Raw genomic sequence first — 17,478 nt, 5'->3', positions numbered from 1 at the left:
ACAGAATGCATGGGCATTCCATGGGCAAGGATGGCCTTCTTCGAAACCACTTTGCACCATCCCTTTAGCCACAAGGCCTGGACTGTAAGTATCGAAGCTCTGACTTTTAGTCTGGGCTTTCTGCCAGTTCATATACTGATTTTCCATAGCTGAAGGCCTCTTTTGGAGGCTAAGATTAAATTCGTTTTTCAGATGAAGAACCACAGGAGCTCCTTTGCCACAAGGTATGAGAGGACGCTGAATTAGCCTAGGCCGCAAACAGGGAGCCTCCTTATTTATTAAAAGTCAGGGAGGCTTATAATATTTCAAAACATAATGAAACAAGTTAATCACTTAACAAAAAAGGCCTTTTGGTTTCACATTTTGTGTTAAGGGTATTCCAGGCTCACTCAAGTCCCTATATGCTTTGCTGCTACTCTACGCTGGCCGAGGGGCATTAAATCACAGATCTGTCTGTTTGCCGACACGTGGAATCTATGTGACTGAAGCTACGCATCCTACCTTTCAAGTCCCCCAAACTGGCAAGCAATACCACATCCACAGAGAGTGATAAAAAAAAAAAGTTGGAAGGGACTTTGGAAAATCAGATTTCTGAGAAAAGCTCCTCCCCACAACCCCGTTTCACATGTGAAGTTTATATGGAAATATAATAGTGCCCCAGGAGGGCTTTTGAGTCCTGCGTTTGGGGGCTGAATGGTAAAAATGCCTAGTTTTCAGGCGTTTTTTTTGGGGGGGGAGGGTATTGTCAAATGCATCCAGTAACAACTACTAAATTCTTGGGGCTCCAGACCACGCGGGAATACCTCAGCAATTCTGTTAACTCTGTGCGTCAGCCTTTCAGTGGATTTCAAGGATCTTTGGCGCATGCACACGGTTGAAGTCCTTGGGTGTATGCATGTACACAGGCTTTGTTCTACTGTCTGTCCTTATCTCTGCCTTTTCTACCTGTCATTTCCATGTGTGCTTATGTCTTTGCTTCCCAACCTATCTTTTGTGTCTATTCTTTCCAGCTTTATTCCTCCCCTTAGAACAGGGGTCAGTAAACTTTTTCAGCAGGGGGCCAGTCCACTGTCCCTCAGACCTTGTGGGGGGCCAGACTATATTTTGAAGAAGAAGAAAAAGAACAAATTCCTATGCCCCACAAATAACCCAGAGATGCATTTTAAATAAAAGGACACATTCAACTCATGTAAAAATCCACTGATTTCAAGACCGTCCGCTGGATTGAGAAGGCGATTGGGCCGGATCCGGGCCCCAGGCCTTAGTTTGCCTACCCATGACTTAGACATTCTCTCTCTCTCTCTCTCTCTCTCTCTCTCTCTCTGTGTGTGTGCGTGTGTGTTCTGTCTGTCTGTTTCTTTCTTTCTTTCTTTCTTTCTTTCTTTCTTTCTTTCTTTCTTTCTCTCTCTCTCTCTCTCTCTCTCTCTCTCTCTCTCTCTCTCTCTCACACACACACACACACACACACACCCCCACACACACCCCCACCCCCACACACACCCACACCCACACACCAAGAAACTTATTGTGGCAAAACTAGGGAAATTCTGCTTTGAGTCAGGTATCCTATTGCGAGTCTCCAGGTCCTAAACATCCTGTGTGTTTTATGGTGATTGCCTGGCTATGGGAGGAACAGCTCAGAGGAGATCGCTACGGTTTCTCCCTGCCATACTGTGTAGCAAAACAATGGGCTCCATTGATTGTGTTTAGTGCCATTGCAGGCTGCCAAACCCCTTTTGCACATTACTGTGGGCAAGCAAGCAAGGAAACTTAATGCACAACAGGACCAAGGTAGGGATAAAATGAATTAGATTGCCTCAGCTCCAAGGCAACCTGCCAGCTGCAGCATTACGGAGCTGGAGCTATACCAGTTGTACCTAAGTCATATTCAAAACTGCACAGATCATAATCGGCAGTGGATTAGGGGACATGGGCTCTCATTGCTGAGCTATGTTCGGGGGCCTGCAGTTCTCTGATTCGCATACGTATTCCTGCCTGCGGTCGGCGCTTAGAAAGCAATCGTAAATGCACACTGGGAAATTGCTTCCCCTTGCATGTGGAAACCCACAATGCAGTATCTCATGCCAGTCAGATACTGAGATTTCAGAAATCCCTGTGGCTGAAAACATAGCCACGGGTCTTCTGACATGGGATGAGGTAACAACCACTGTTCTGAGCTGTGGTTTTACATACACATACATACAATATATCTATATATCTAGAGCTATATCTATCTATGCGCAAGCCTGATAGAACCACCATCCACAAAGATTTGTGTACTAGCAAAGAAGAGATAGAAATATTATTATTATTTTGGCTTTGTACTCAGATACATTTTCTACTTATTTCAGCAGGACATCATCTGGCTGGGTTCCACCTCAAGCATGATGAATCTAGCCCTGTACAAAATTATCATGTGTATTAAAAGAAACAGTAGTGGTTTGTATTTGTGAAGTCAACAAAGACAACCATTTTGGTTCTTGAAGTAATTTTTTCAGCGAAGTCAGGGTACCTAAGAATGGGTTCAGAAATATTTAAGACCACACATGCTTTAGTCGGGTCTAACTGAAACCTAATACAGAGCTTTAATAACCACTATATTTAGTCAAAGTAAATCTCCAGAGAGAGATGTTGGAGCAACTCCTCCCTTACCTTTTCTGGGGATGCTTAAGAAAGACCTGTGTGCCCTGAGGGAAGAGAGATCCTCAGCTCCTAGTTGGCTTGAAAGGGCTCTGGCATGCTACATTTTATATAATGTATTTTTAAAGTATTTTAACACACATGATATAAAATTGTAAAATTGTAAATCAATTTGTGTGCCTTGGCGGAAAGGCGGTATACACATCCAACAGATAAATAAGTAAAATATTACTGGACCAGCAACCCTGATCACTGGCTGAACTAGGTAGGGCAAAATGAGTTGCAGTCTCCAACAACATTTGGAAGCTGCCATATTGTCTGTAGTAAAGCAAACTGAGAAAAGCACTGAGACCTGAAGGACCAATATTTTTTAAAAAAACAAGAATGCTGGTTAAAGTTTTCTTTTTTCTTTTTCCCAGCTGCAAGCAAGATCAATAAACCACTGCGTTTAATAAACTCGTCATTTTTATTTTTATTTCTGGAGTATTGTGCTGAAATCACTGCTTTGGCTCTCTCTTTTTAATTACAGCTTGTTTGTAACCCTGATATATATAGGACACCAGGGAGAACTCTGAGACTTTAATTTTGTATCCCCCTTCCCTCCCATCCTCTATGCCAAAAAAGCATTTTATGAAGATTGAAATTTTAGCATCCACATAAACAATAAAAACAATAGCTGTTATGTCAAACTTCAAGGCATCTGTTACTGTATTTTGCAAATTTGGCATTAATCCTGTGTCATTCTTAATTACAGTACGGCCTGGTTTGCATTGTCATTTCACCTTTTACTGTATAGAGATCTTCTGGACTTTTCAGAGCAAGAGATTAAATTGAAGAAATTAGAAGACGTCAACGACACAGTGACGGACTGGTGACAATGCCACCAACTGAATGAAGTGGGTAAGCAAAATGGATTTATGAGTTCTCAATTCGGAAGAGAACTCAGGAGATACAGAAAAACTAATTTCCAGAATGTATAAGCTATTATTAGAGTGGGGAAAGAGAGGTCTCCAGCTGTTTTTGGACTACAATACCCATCGTCCCTAGCTAGCAGGACCAGTGGTCAGGGAAGGTGGAAACTGTAGTCCAAAAATAGCTGGAGACCCAAGCACTGCTCTACAGAGAAGTGAGAATGCTGCAGAGGAAACTAAGGACATTGCTAGGCAGGCATTGTTTGTTTGTTTGTTTATTTGATTTATATACCGCCCTACATCCCCGGATCACAAGGCGGTTTACAATATAAAATCGATTGCACAAGGCCCTCCCTTTGTGGCCTTGGCTGGCTTCCCTTTGGGCCCCTGTGGGTCTGACTAGGCCACAGGTGGTTGTACCACAGAGCTGCTTGGAATGGAAAAGGGGAAACGAGTAGTTGAAGAAATATGAGGCAATGGCTTATTTGCCTATGTGCTTTATCTAGCATTTGGTAAGCTTTTGGTGGCAGGGGCCACCTCATTGTGTATCTTCATGATGTCTACTTTAATGAACCTAGTGCCTTCGCTGATGATTCCAGATGTAACTTTAATAGATATAATAACTGGGGAGGTCTGCTCAAAAGGCCCTAAAAAGTGGTGTTTATGAGACAGACAACCTGAGAGGAAATTGACTCTGATTATTTGAATACAGTGCAATGTTTGCAGCATCTGGAAGTCTACAGTAAAAAAGCAAGACTTTTCTTATTTTCCCCTCCTAATGTGGATGTTTATTGCCCAACTCTTGTATAAATGGAGTTGCTCTGCGTGATCCAGGCTGTGCAATATTTGTTGGGGAAAGCACCACAATTCTGAGGAAATCAGATTGGCTCCCTGACTTGGCACATGAAAGTGTTCATTGTGTAAGTTTCTCAGCAGGGCACCATAGAGCCAAATTCTGGGCTCGGCACATCTGCATGGTTATATGAGTTGTATTGAGAAGCAAGTGCCATCTATCTGGTCCCTAAATTCCCAACTGGTTCTTTAAATTCTGGTTCTGCACAAGATAAATTAACTAAGGTTCTGTACTCGCTAGCAAAATACAAGAGTGCTCAGGATAATTTTTAAGGCCTTTTAGCAAATGGTCCTAGTGCCAAGCTGAAATTTATCAGAAGACAAACCTTTTTTAAAAAAAAACAAAAAAACATTTTTCCTCCGATTGGAGAAGTTCAATGAAATGTTCTCCCTAATTTCTCAGTCCACAAATAAGGTAGAAAATTTTGAGATGCTATTTGGGCCCAGCCGCCCTATGAATGGCCATTATAGATATGGAAATCTGTAACCAACTAAATTTTACTCAGAGTTGAGCCACTGGAATTAATAAAAATAAGCTAGACATGGCTGCTAATTTCAATGGGTATACTCTGAGTAAAAGTCAGTTGCATACAACTTGGAATGGAAGAGTAGTTGCTTATGATTGGAACCCTCACTATGGAGCGAAATTGCTACTCCGTCAGAGAACATGACCTTGTCCGTCCTAGAGTTAAATCTGTTTGAGACCTGGAATGGAGGGGGTGGGGAAGACCTATAAATAGGATTTTATTTATGAAGGCTGGTGAGTGTGTGAGATCACATCTGCTTCCCATATTGGACTTGTATGAATCCAAGTAATATGGAATATGGAATAAAAACGAGAGTCACCACTTATATGGAATTCACTGCATTTGTAGGTTCAGCTGGCTAGCTAATTGGTGGAGATAACGCTATTGTTACCTGCAGACAGGCATCCAGGTTCAGAAGTTAAGCTGTGACACCTGTTCACAGCCAATGGTCAAAGAACCACAAAAATACTTGTGAAATCTTTTCACAGCTATTCTGGCCTGTTACTTTAGAATTGCAAGCTTCCTTGCCATGCACCGCCACTTCCTAGCGAGGCAAAAAGAAGAACTCTGTGATACACATCAACACTGTCTTAAAAAAAAACTATTACCTTTCCTCTCTCTCTGACCTTGCACCTCCCATTACACTTGAGAGAAAAAACTGACACTGCAATTTGGAGATGAACTCCTCTTCAGGCCTCTAACACACCAGCCTAAGAAGACAGCTCCTCCAGAATGACAAGATTCTGAGTCTGCTTCCACTGACACAGAAAGAGCAAAGACCCCCTGACAAACATCACTTTACTTCTCTGCAAACAACAGAAATCACTCCCTTTGTTCCTGGAGACTTAACAGCTATGTGCTGAACTGTACTCAAAACTGACTGCACACCTTGCAGTTTCTGCAATTCCATACCAAGGTCCAGCTTCGAGGGCCTTCTGGCGGTTCCCTCCCTGCGAGAAGTGAGATTACAGGGAACTAGTCATATGGCCTTCTCGGTGGTAGCACCCGCCCTGTGGAACACCCTCCCATCAATTGTCAAGGAAATAAACAACTTTCGGACTTTTAGAAGACATCTGAAGGCAGCCCTGTTTAGTTTTTAATGTTTGATGTTTTATTGTGTTTTGACATTCTGTTGGGAGCTGCCAAGAGTGGCTGGGGAAACCCAGCCAGATGGGCAGGGTACAAATAATAAAATCATCACCATCCTCATCCTACTCCTGTAAAGGTAAAGGTAAAGGGACCGCTGACCATTAAGTCCAGTCACGGACAACTCTGAGGTTGTGGCGCTCATCTTGCTTTACTGGCTGAGGGTGCCGGCGTTTGTCCGCAGACAGCTTCCGGGTCATGCGGCCAGCATGATTAAGCCACTGCTGGCAAACCAGAGCAGCGCACGGAAACGCCATTTACCTTCCTGCCGGAGCACTACCTATTTATCTACTTGCATTTGGGGTGTGCTTTCTAACTGCTAGGTTGGCAGGAGCAGGGACCGAACAATGGGAGCTCACCCCGTTGCGGGGATTCGAACCGCTGGCCTTCTGATCGGCAAGCCCAAGGCTCTGTGGTTTAGTCCACAGCGCCACCTGCATCCCCTACTACTCCTGTAGGGATAGGAAATTAGGGCAGGCTGGTTGGGGAATATGAGGTGCTCCTTCATACTCGTGGGCACATGGGGAAGAGCTACCAGGACTGTGTCCCAACTCTGCCTTGCACAGCACAGACCACATCTTTTTCACCAGCACATATGTGATCAATACTCAGGGAAGGAAAGATAATGAGGAGACCTCCATCTGTGCTGTGCGGGAACCAAGATATATAGAAGTTTCCAGGTGAAACACATCATTGTCCTCTATTGTCAGGCTTAATGCAATGGGGAAAAGGTCTGCAATACATTAACTGCCTCTCTCCAGTCACTTCTGGTGGAATGCAGCAGGGTATATTCTGTGGCCCATCTAGGTGTATGCATGTGCTGGATTAATTCCAACAACACACAGAAACTAATGTGTCAGAGAAAACTGGAGAATGAAAACAAACTTTAGTCACACAAATAACACTGGAAGATATAACTAAAGCAACCAAGAAACTTAAACCACATACGTACATACTTTATTTGCGTTAGCCACTAGCCATAGCAATAAAATAAAACACAATATACTGAGGACAGAGCTAAATGCTTAGCTATACACAAAATATGCTCTAGAGGTTTACATCTATACAATTTGATACATAATCCACGTAAAGCACCAGCCATGGATGATTTACCTGGATATTTCTATAAAAAATTATCGGAGATGCTATTGCCCCATTTGCAAAGATTGTTTAACAGTGTATTGGCTGGCAAGCCACTTCCTAAGTCATGGAATTGTAGTGATATTAAAAACGGGTAAAGATCCAGGAAATCCAGAATCATACAGGCCTATTTAATAAATTGGACAAGATGGGAGAAAAAATCACTGGCATATTAGCAGATAAAATGGCAAAAATACTTCCAAACCTAATCCACACTGATCCAGCAGGATTTGTTAAAAAATAGACACATAGCAGATCAGATCCTAGTATAGGCAAAATGCTGAATGCAGGGTACTATGGAAAAGCCTGAGGAATAACTTCTCTAGATGTCCACAAGGCTTTTGAAAAAGATCATTGAAAGTATTTGTTCCAAACTTTATTTATTCTAAAATGAACTTTTGAAATGACTTTATATTTATTTTTAAAAATCTGTACAGCAATAGCTGAGCAGTAATACAGTTGAATGGTCAAGGCTCTGAATACAAAGAGGCACAAAACAAGGGTGCACTTTATAACCTTTATTATTTGCAGGAACCACTGGCTAATGCATTCAGAACTAATAAAAAAAGAATATTAATAAATGGATGTAGAATATTATTGAACATCTTTGCAGATGATATTGCCCTGATGGTCTGTTGGACCTGGAGACAACGCTGTCAGATGCCATCAGGGAAATCGAAGGATTTAGGAAAATAGCTAGACTGTCTATCAATAAAACCAAATCAGAACTATTATGCCTGAATGTCTCATCAGAAATGCAAGCAGAAACACAAACTAAAACATGTTTGCTCACAATGTACATGTATTAAATATTTGGAAATCAACATTACAAAATCATGGACCCAATTATTTAAAGCCAAATTTTAAACAATGGTGAAAAGGGTTTAAAAAGACCCCAAAAGATCTATTTCCTGAATGGGTAGAATAGTGTCAGCTAAAATGACAACATTTGAAACATTTTTATTTTTGTTTTAAACTCTCCAAGTATTTCAGCAAAGACCCTAAAGAAATGGCAAAAACTGATTGTAAAAGCTTTATCCATCAGGGCAAAATATCCAAGACTGCAATTAACTGTATTGTTTCAACATTCCCAGAGAGGGGATACAGGTTTACCACATCTGCAAAGATATTATGATGCAGCCCATATACAAAATGTTATTAGTATGATACACAATGTAAAAGAGAAGGTTTAGATACAATTGGAGTTTGGTGAATCTGAGCAACATAGATCAGGTATCCCATTTTTCATTTGTAACAAAACTATCCTAGAAATGCTAACAAATTTATTTGCAAAAGCAATGATAGATTTGGCTATCCTGGATATCATTATACCTATGTCATCATTAGGGGCGTGGGTGGCGCTGTGGTCTAAACCCCAGAGCCTAGGGCTTGCCGATCAGAAGGTTGGCGGTTTGAATCCCCGTGACAGGGTGAGCTCCAATTGTTTGGTCCCAGCTCCTGCCCACCTAGCAGTTTGAAAGCACATCAAGTGCAAGTAGATAAATAGGTACCGCTCTGGGAGGAAAGTAAACGGCGTTTCCGTGTACTGCTCTGGTTCGCCAGAAGCAGCTTAGTCATGCTGGCCACATGACCCAGAAGCTGTCTGTGGACAAATACCGTCTCTCTCGGCCTTTAGAGTGAGTTGAGTGCGCAACCCCAGAGCTGTCCAGGACTTGGCCTAATGGTCGGGGGTACCTTTATCTTTACCTTTATGTCATCATTGATTTCGTTTGAATTGCTCCCCTCCTTCTACACATCTGATAGAGAGCACCAACCACAGGTTTTTCTATACAGTTCAACCAGAGCAGGATTTTCTATACAGTTCAACCAGGCCCCCGGTTTCTGGAGCCCTCAGCAAAAACTGTAGAACCAGCAAACAGAAAGAACAACAATGCCGGTTGTACTTAATGAAAGCAATTTTAAGCTATTAAATATAACATTTTTTTCTGTCTCAATTTACTGATTGCAGAGCAAATAATATCCCAAATATTTACAGGATGTCATTACCTTTGCAAACAGAGCAATTTTAAGCACTTAAGAGGGAAGTCTTGCTGTTGTATTAATTGGCTGCAACTAAAACACCAGCGTTTATTCAGACTGTTTGAATAGCTCTTGTTGAATCACAGGTCTGAATCAACGGTTATTAATCTAAAAAGTGAAATGCCTTTTGTTTGTATCAGATAAACGCTGTGCTACTAATTGTGGCATAAACAGATGCATTAAAGCAAATCAATATATGAGAGGCTAATAATAATAATAAATAATAAGTTCACATTAAACACTTCTTTACAGCATCCTTTGCATTGCAATAAACCATATATTCTGAATGTGTGAATGAGCCTGTGAAATGAAAACAATGGAAAACAACTGAATGGACCCGTGAGATAAAATTGCTGCTACAGAGTCATCATTACCATGCTAGCATTTATCAACTTGGTGCAGCCAGCAAACACATCTGGTTTTAATAGACATGTACACTGTAGGGTTTTTGGCTCTTCCTTTGTCCTACATACTTTCCCTCCTCTTTATCCTTGTCTGTTGTCAGTGATTTGATGAAGTTAAAATAGACTCCACTTGATTCCACTAATGGACCTTAAATGAAGGGAGAGCTTTCCCCATAGCTTTCGAAGGAAGTTTAAATGGAGCTACTATTGGCCTCATCCATTTGCACAGCCCAAGAATTAAGTTGGTGAAGGGAATGGCCTTGATGCCTTTCTCAGGCCTTTATAAAGGGAAGGGGCCAATCCCCCCCCCACACACACAAAAGTACTGATGCAATGCATTTTTGTAAAAAGCTTCCCCTGAGAATGGTGTGTTGCCAGTAGCATCCTGGTCCCATTCCTGCGAATTGCAGGCAAAATGGAAATACAGTGGTACCTTGGCTCTCAAACTTAATTCGTTCCAGAAGTCCATTCCAAAACTAAAGCGTTCTGATACCAAGGTGCGCTTTCCCATAGAAAGTAATGCAAAATGGATTAATCCGTTCCAGACTTTTAAAAATAACCCCTAAAACAGCAATTTAACATGAATTATACTATGTAACGAGATCATTGATCCATAAAATGAAAGCAATAAACGATGTACTGCAGTCACACAATCAATCAATCAATCAGTAGCTGAACTGGGTTCCACACAGACACAAAAACAAAACAAAAAAGCAGGAAAAACAAAAACACAAAATAAATAGCGAAAACAGACAGACCTCAGCATAACACTCAAAACGCATGCGTGGTGCTCAGATAAGAAGTGTAACGCTCAAAACGGAGCATGTTCGGCTTCCAAAAAAGGTTCACGAACCAGAACTCTTACTTCTGGGTTTGCAATGTTTGGGTTCCAAGTTGTTTGATTACCAAGGCGTTTGAGAACCAAGGTACTACTGTAGAGCCCATGCTCTGCCAAGGGCCCTGAAGCTAACCTCCAGGGGATGTATGTTGCTATTACAAGCCCACCTCCTCCAAGTCCATCAGACGTGGTTTGGCACAGCTGGTGATGTATATTCAGAACCGAGTGAAGATGGAGATTAAATTCACACCTCATCCCATCCCATATAGAGAGGTTTCAAGGTCAGTGTTTTAGGTGAATGAATGGAGCAGCGTTTGGCAAAAAGGCCTTGTGCTTACTTTGCCATTCTCCCTGAATGCAGCTGCTGCCTCCAGGCCTTCACAGTTGTTGTTTTTAATCACTAAGATGCACGACTATGACTAAAACAACAACAACAAGGAACCATCCATATGCTGTGGGACTGAGTTTGTTTTCAATCTCCAAATTGGTCCCCTTATACGCATGATGGGTGTGTGTGTGTGGGGGGGGTGATCCTAAAGTTAATCAGTTTGGTGGCCAGCAACAGCACCACAGAAAATTAATAGAGAGAAAAAAGTGACAATATTCAAAGAGGGGGAATAAATCAAAATAACAGGATGGTGAAAAGGTATTGGCTTTTCATGATGATGATGGTGGTGATTTTGGGAAGTTTTTTTTAATGTTTGATGTTTTATTATGTTTTTATACATGTTGGAAGCTGCCCAGAGTAGCTGGGGCAACCCAGCCAGATGGGCAGGGTATAAACAACACAATTATTAAATTGGTGTGGTTTTTTTTTTTTAAAAAAAATGTTGTGTGGCTGAGGGCAATTCAGATAAAAACACCTGAGACAGCCATGAAAACAAGGCACTCTATTTACTATGTGAGTCAAACTCAAAAGTAGGGTTATTTTCATTTTATTTTATGTCCCTCGGTGTGGGCAAGGATTATTTTAATCTGCCAAAACCTAAACAGAATAATCGGAGTTGCACTAAACTATCACAAGGAGCTGAGCTGAAAGGAGACATCAGCACCAGATTTTTGCTGCTATGGTGGTGGCAGGCATTTTTGGTTTCAGTTCAAATGCAGGTGCCCTAGTGATGTAACAGAGTCTCCTTGGATAATGCCTCCATTTCACTGAGGTCCAGCTCCGAAGGCTTTCTGGCAGTTCCCTCACTGTGAAAAGTGAGGTTACAGGGAACCAGGAAGAGGGCCTTCTCGGTGATGGCGCCCTCCCGGTGGAACACCCTCCCATCAGATGTCAAGGAAATAAACAACTATCTGACTTTTAGAAGATACCTGAAGGCAGCCCTGTTTAGGGACGTTTTTAATGTTTGAAGTTTTATCGTGCTTTTACTATTCTGTTGGGAGCCGCCCAGAGTGGCTGGGGAAACCCATCCAGATGGGCAGGGTATAAATAAGTTGTTGTTTTTGCTGTTGTTGTTTTTGCTGTTGTTGTTATTGTTGTTGTTATTTCATATGGTTCTTCTATCTTTGGGTGCTTGGGGTTTTTTTTGGTTTGCTGTTGTTTTTTAAATCAAACAAGTCCATATTGTGATATCAGTTTCATAATTTTTGACCTGACAATATATCACAAGTCACAGTGTGTGTGTGTGTGTGTGTGTGTGTGTGTGTGTGCTATGCAAAAATCACAATGTGGGGAAAACCAGCCAATGTGGTGTAGTGGCTAAGACCGATAGACTCGTAATCTGGTGAACTGGGTTCACGTCCCTGCTCCTCCACATGCAGCTGCTGGGTGACCTTGGGCCAGTCACACTTCTTTGAAGTCTCTCAGCCCCACTCACCTCACAGAGTGTTTGTTGTGGGGGAGGAAGAGAAAGGAGATTGTTAGCTTCATTGAGACTCCTTTGGGTAGTGGTAAAGTGGGATATCAAACCCAAACTCTTCTACATAGCTCCATCCTTATTTTAGATATCGTGATCTATATATCACAATGCTGAAACTCGGATATCGCCCAGATGGTTGAAGGAAGATTTTGTAGCTTAGGTGCTTCTGTGCCCAGGACAATCCTTTTTTGTGTTTGCATGTGCGTTTGGGGCTGGGGAGTGTGCTAAACAGTGGTTTAGGCAAGCCAGGAACATTATGTCTAAATTGGGCTGCTAGTTTAGGGCATTCAGGTGAATTTACAGCCAGTCTAAGATTTGGATTGGGGACTTGACAACATTCACCTCATAACTCAGCCACTATGCTAGCCCAAATCTTGTATTATTCAAGATCTTCTCCATCAAGCCCAAATAAAAGGAAGCCCTAAAAATAATCAGAAATTCTATTCTCAGATGCCTCTGATAGTTTGGATGCTCTTGCCGACTCATTTGTCATTGTGACAGGAAGCCGAGAGATGCAACTGACAATATGCAAATAGCTCTAATAATACACAAAACAAAATTAAATCTGTGGAACATTTGCTCACATCCCACCCTGTTTCCTCCATTTTGAACCTTCAGTGGGATTATTTGTGCCAAGAGCTTTGTCTGGCAAATCCAAATGTTGAGACTTTAACCAAATTTATTTGTACAAACTCTTTACAATGAAATTATAAACTCGGTACTGCTTGGAGGACCAGGAATGCTTAAAAAAGGTTACTGTTGGACGGCCATGGTTTTAAACATATGGGCGCCTGTTCGAATACACAGCTGTGTGTTCCCTCGTGGATTGTTTAGGTCCCGTGTGCCAGCCTGCAAAATGCTTTAATCTGGATTCTGTTTATCGGGCTATTATAAATTCCTCCTACTTCCTAATTTCTGCCAAGCATCTCTGCCCTTTGCTGCCCTAATTCAACATTTCCTGACAGCCAAAGAGAGATTGCTTTCAGTCACATTTTTCCAGGGTGGGGGTTCATTGTATGGGAAACAAAATTGCTGGTTGAGTGTTCACCATCTCATCATCAAATGGGGCTTGCCTGATCAATTTCATTTCATCTCTTATATTGAGTGGGGGTGGGGGACACAAACCAGCAATTCCAGCTAATGTTGACCAAAGTTATTACCAAAAAATTGTTCACCCTGCCAAATGTTCATGTGGTATAGACGCACCATTTCACTCTTTCATCCCTCCTCCTCCTCCTCCTCCTCCTCCTCCTCCTCCTCCTCCTCCTCCTCCTCCTCCTCCTCCTCCTTCTTCTTCTTCTTCTCAGCACCATGTTTGTTCACCATTCAGTTGAATCAGATTGGCTTAGCCAAGTTTGCTTATGGGTTTCTAATGATATCATTGAATCATCAGTTGTATTTTCATGCTGACATCATTAACCAAATCTAAGTAATCTAGGTAAATAGGATGACAGAGGAGCAGTGGGCATATGAGGCTGAGAGCTGTGAGGCCGAAGAAGGAAAGGGAAGAGTACAGCCTTGAAATACTACAAGTGCAAAAATGGGTCACACTTTTTCGACATTTATGAAAAAGAACACAAAACAAAGTACAGTGGTACCCTGGTTTTCAAATGCCTTGGTACTCAAACAACTTTGCAACCCAAACACTGCAAACCCGGAAGTAGGTGTTCCGGTTTGCGAACCTTTTTCAGAAGCCGAACATGCTCCATTTTGAGTGCCACACTTCCATTTTGAGTCTGAGGTCTGTCTGTTTTTGCTATTTATTTTGCATTTATGTTTTTGCGGCTTGTTTTGTTTTGTTTTTGTGACTGTGTGGAACCCAGTTCAGCTACTGATTGATTGATTGATTGATTGTGTGTGTGACTGCAGTACATTGTTTATTGCTGTTTATGAAACTCATATTTTAGCTTTCCCATACCAAAAACATGCATGCCAGCTCAACTTCATATTGTGGTCTTCCAAATCTAAAATGTGTGCATCCTCCAGTACAATCCATTCCCTTAGCCAACACAATCAAGCTGCCTCATAGTACCATTGTAGGTCCGGCAGGGCAAAGCCTTCTCTTCCTTTGTGTCAATCAAAATATTATTCTCCTTAAAAAAGAAAAGTGTAAGGAACCAGAGAAGCAAAGATTTCATCCCACCATGGATGTCTGTGGCAGAACAGAAGCTACAGAACAAAAGAAAAAAGAAAACCCTTGTGCAAATTGTTAGTAAACTCCCATATACAACATTGTGACTCAGGCTCCATCTGTGCAAAACAATTAAAACAGTATCATACCACTTTAAACAGTTGTGGCTTCCCCCATGTTAAGAGTCCTGAGAGTTGTTAGGAGACAACAATTTCCTCATGGAGTTACAAATCACAGAGTTCCACTGGAAGAGAGATTGACTGTTAAACCAGTCTGAGAAATGAAGCTCTGTGATGTCTGGATAAACAGGACTACAGTGGTGCCTCGCAAGACGAAAAGAATCCGTTCTGTGATTCTCTTCGTCTAGCGGTTTTTTTGTCTTGCGAAGCAAGCCCATTGATGGATTAGAGGATTAGTGCTATTAGCGCTATTAGCCGCTTTTAGCGGCTTATCAGCTTATTGGATCAGCTGATAGTGGCTTAGCGGCTTAGAAAAAGGGGGGGAGGAAAAAACCCCCGCAGGAACTCGCAAGACATTTTCGTCTTGCGAAGCAAGCCCATAGGAGATTCGTTTTGCGAAGCACCTCCAAAACGGAAAACTCTTTCATCTAGCGAGTTTTCCATCTTGCGAGGCATTCGTCTTGCGGGGCACCACTGTAGCTTAGTGTCTTTCCCTCCAAACTAGGTACTAGCCCCGTGTTTTAACACTTCTGCTGTATCATAGCATGACCTCGTGATCATTACATTATGTAAGTATTACATTATTTTTCTGAATTGCAGCTTGTGATTAATTGCTTTCCTTCCCAAAAGGTTACAGTAAGTTCCTCAGCTGAATGGAGTCTACATCCAGTAAAAAAAAAAAAAGGCTGTGTGTGTGATAATTTGTGTAAAATTGATGCCCTCCCCCAAATGTGGGATAACGAAAGATGGGCCAGCCTTGCAGATGTTTTCAACTCATGTGTAGAATGCAACTTATCACATTCCTGGTTCAAGCATTTTTCAAGATTCGGAAAAAACAGATCCTTCGGGTTTACTTTAAATGGTTATGAGAAGCCGTTCTGAATAAGAAAAGGATTAAAAGGTAGCAAAGAGTTAAATGTTATGGTAGTTACCCAACTGTTTTAAGCAGCCTAATATGATTGGGTGCCTTAGGTTTCTTCCTCTCCCCCCGCCCCCCCTCACTTTACGGAGAGAACCTCAAGGTTTATAGTTCCCTGGCTTATTAAGTGTGTTTGCATCTTACAGACCTTGAACCATATGGAGAAAACAGCTTTTTATTTTATATATAATAATATATATAATTGTGTGTGTATGTGTGTATGTGTGTACCAGGAAGTAGTAAAATGTTTTGAGATGCTATTAAGTCTTCCAATTACAAACCCTATATTCCACCTTAAAAAATGTTCCATACTGTACATTGTGTAGCCTGGGGTGCTGACTAGCTGCCAAATATCTATCAGAAAGTGATTTATGATATATGATACGTTCCTCAGCCCAAGTGGAGACCGTTTAGTTGAAACATGAGAAAGGAGAGGCCTTGTGCTCTCAAAAACCATGATGACAACTCTCTGTTTGGTTTGCTGAGGGAACATACAGTACAAACCGTGCCACATTTTGCAATGCTAAAAACTTATGTAAAGAACAGGACTAAATTAAGCCAAAGGCCTTTGGTTTGCATGTGTTGTTTTTTTTAAAAACAAAACACACTTCTTCATATTTTCTCTACACAGATGTTTTGTTTTATTGTCCCTGCTAATTGGTGTAGCTTCCGAAATGTAAACCCAACAGTCCAGTACTGACAATAGAAAACGACACCTCGCCCTTGCCCTCCCCACCTCACTTGCAGTATGAACATATTTTAAAGATGAGATTTCATATTTGCAGCTTAAAATTAAACACGTGGCTTCCTTTGAGTTGTGGGTCAGGTCCACACACACACACACACACACCCTGGTTTCTTTCAGCTTTAAGGCTTTGAGCATTTTGTTTTGTTTTGTAAAGCAGTTTGCTTTGCAGCTGGAAAGTAGTTTCTCCCATATGGCTTTTTGGGGTATGCAGTAAATCATGCTTTCGTAGCACAATATGGACAGTGACCTCCAGGGTCTCTGAGAATAAAATCCCTTGAGGCACAAAGACAAAAAGCTGCCTTCTCTATTATTTTGAAGGGAGCGTATAGAGCTATAATCACTGTAGCTTGCCTGAGTCCAAAAAATTCCATATGAAAAAAATGAAGGTTATAATACAGACCAGGCTTTCTAGCATTATGAATGTCTATTGCCTCATTAGTTGCCAAATAGTTTAGGTCAGAAATAATACTTCTGCTGATTGTTCAGAATTGTGTGTTCCTCTTCAACCTAGCCTACACTTTATAGGAACTCTGTATTGTTTTGGTTAATTTTCAATAGTACCGATTTTAAGTTATTTTTTTGGTGCATCCAGGTGGGAGGGTTAATGGGTTTTTTATAATCGTTCTTCTTGTAAAAAAAAAAAAAAAGTAATGTAAAGTGCTTTGGAATCCAGCCTATGCAATATATGCTTGCATGTTGGAGAACCATATATTTTTTTAAAAAATGAAAAAATAAATAACTAAGGATGTCTGGAAGGGCCCTAATATTCTGGGTGTTCTTTTGTAACCTTTGTGGCTTTTAAGAGATTGAGTCCTCTATAGTTTAAAGACTGCCATGTTGCTCAGAGTGAAGCTGAAAACAGCATCTCTGTATTGCATTAACCTCCCCCCCCCCAACCCCATGTAAAGTTTAGTTAACACATCCTGGGATTATCATATTGTGGGAAATCACAGTCAAGTATAACAAGCAAGCTTGGGGCTAGTTAATGCATGGAGGGGTTAGGACTATAAAACTGTATTGCTAGACTCAGTTAGGTCACCCCTTCTTCCAGTGAAGAAGGAAGTAAAGCTTCCCTGTTCACTCTCTTTGACCATGTGAAGCTGACCAGGCAATACTGGGTTCTCAGAAGCATTTTTCT

At 41.4% G+C, this 17,478-nt stretch overlaps 1 long non-coding RNA gene across 1 annotated transcript in view; it reads left to right on the top strand.

Moving 5' to 3' along the window:
- LOC309522180 overlaps nt 1-17,478 on the top strand; it is a 42,002-nt gene that overhangs the window by 1,911 nt on the left and 22,613 nt on the right. Inside the window, exon 2 of the long non-coding RNA XR_014214952.1 lies at nt 3,457-3,540. This is a non-coding gene — a long non-coding RNA (uncharacterized lncRNA). The remainder of the gene's footprint in view (nt 1-3,456; nt 3,541-17,478) is intronic.

This window comes from Podarcis vaucheri, assembly GCF_965113315.1.
Source record: "Podarcis vaucheri genome assembly, chromosome: 17".
Taxonomy (NCBI): Eukaryota; Metazoa; Chordata; class Lepidosauria; order Squamata; family Lacertidae; genus Podarcis; species Podarcis vaucheri.
Note: the sequence above shows the minus strand (reverse complement) of the source record. Positions and strands in the feature narration are given on the sequence as shown.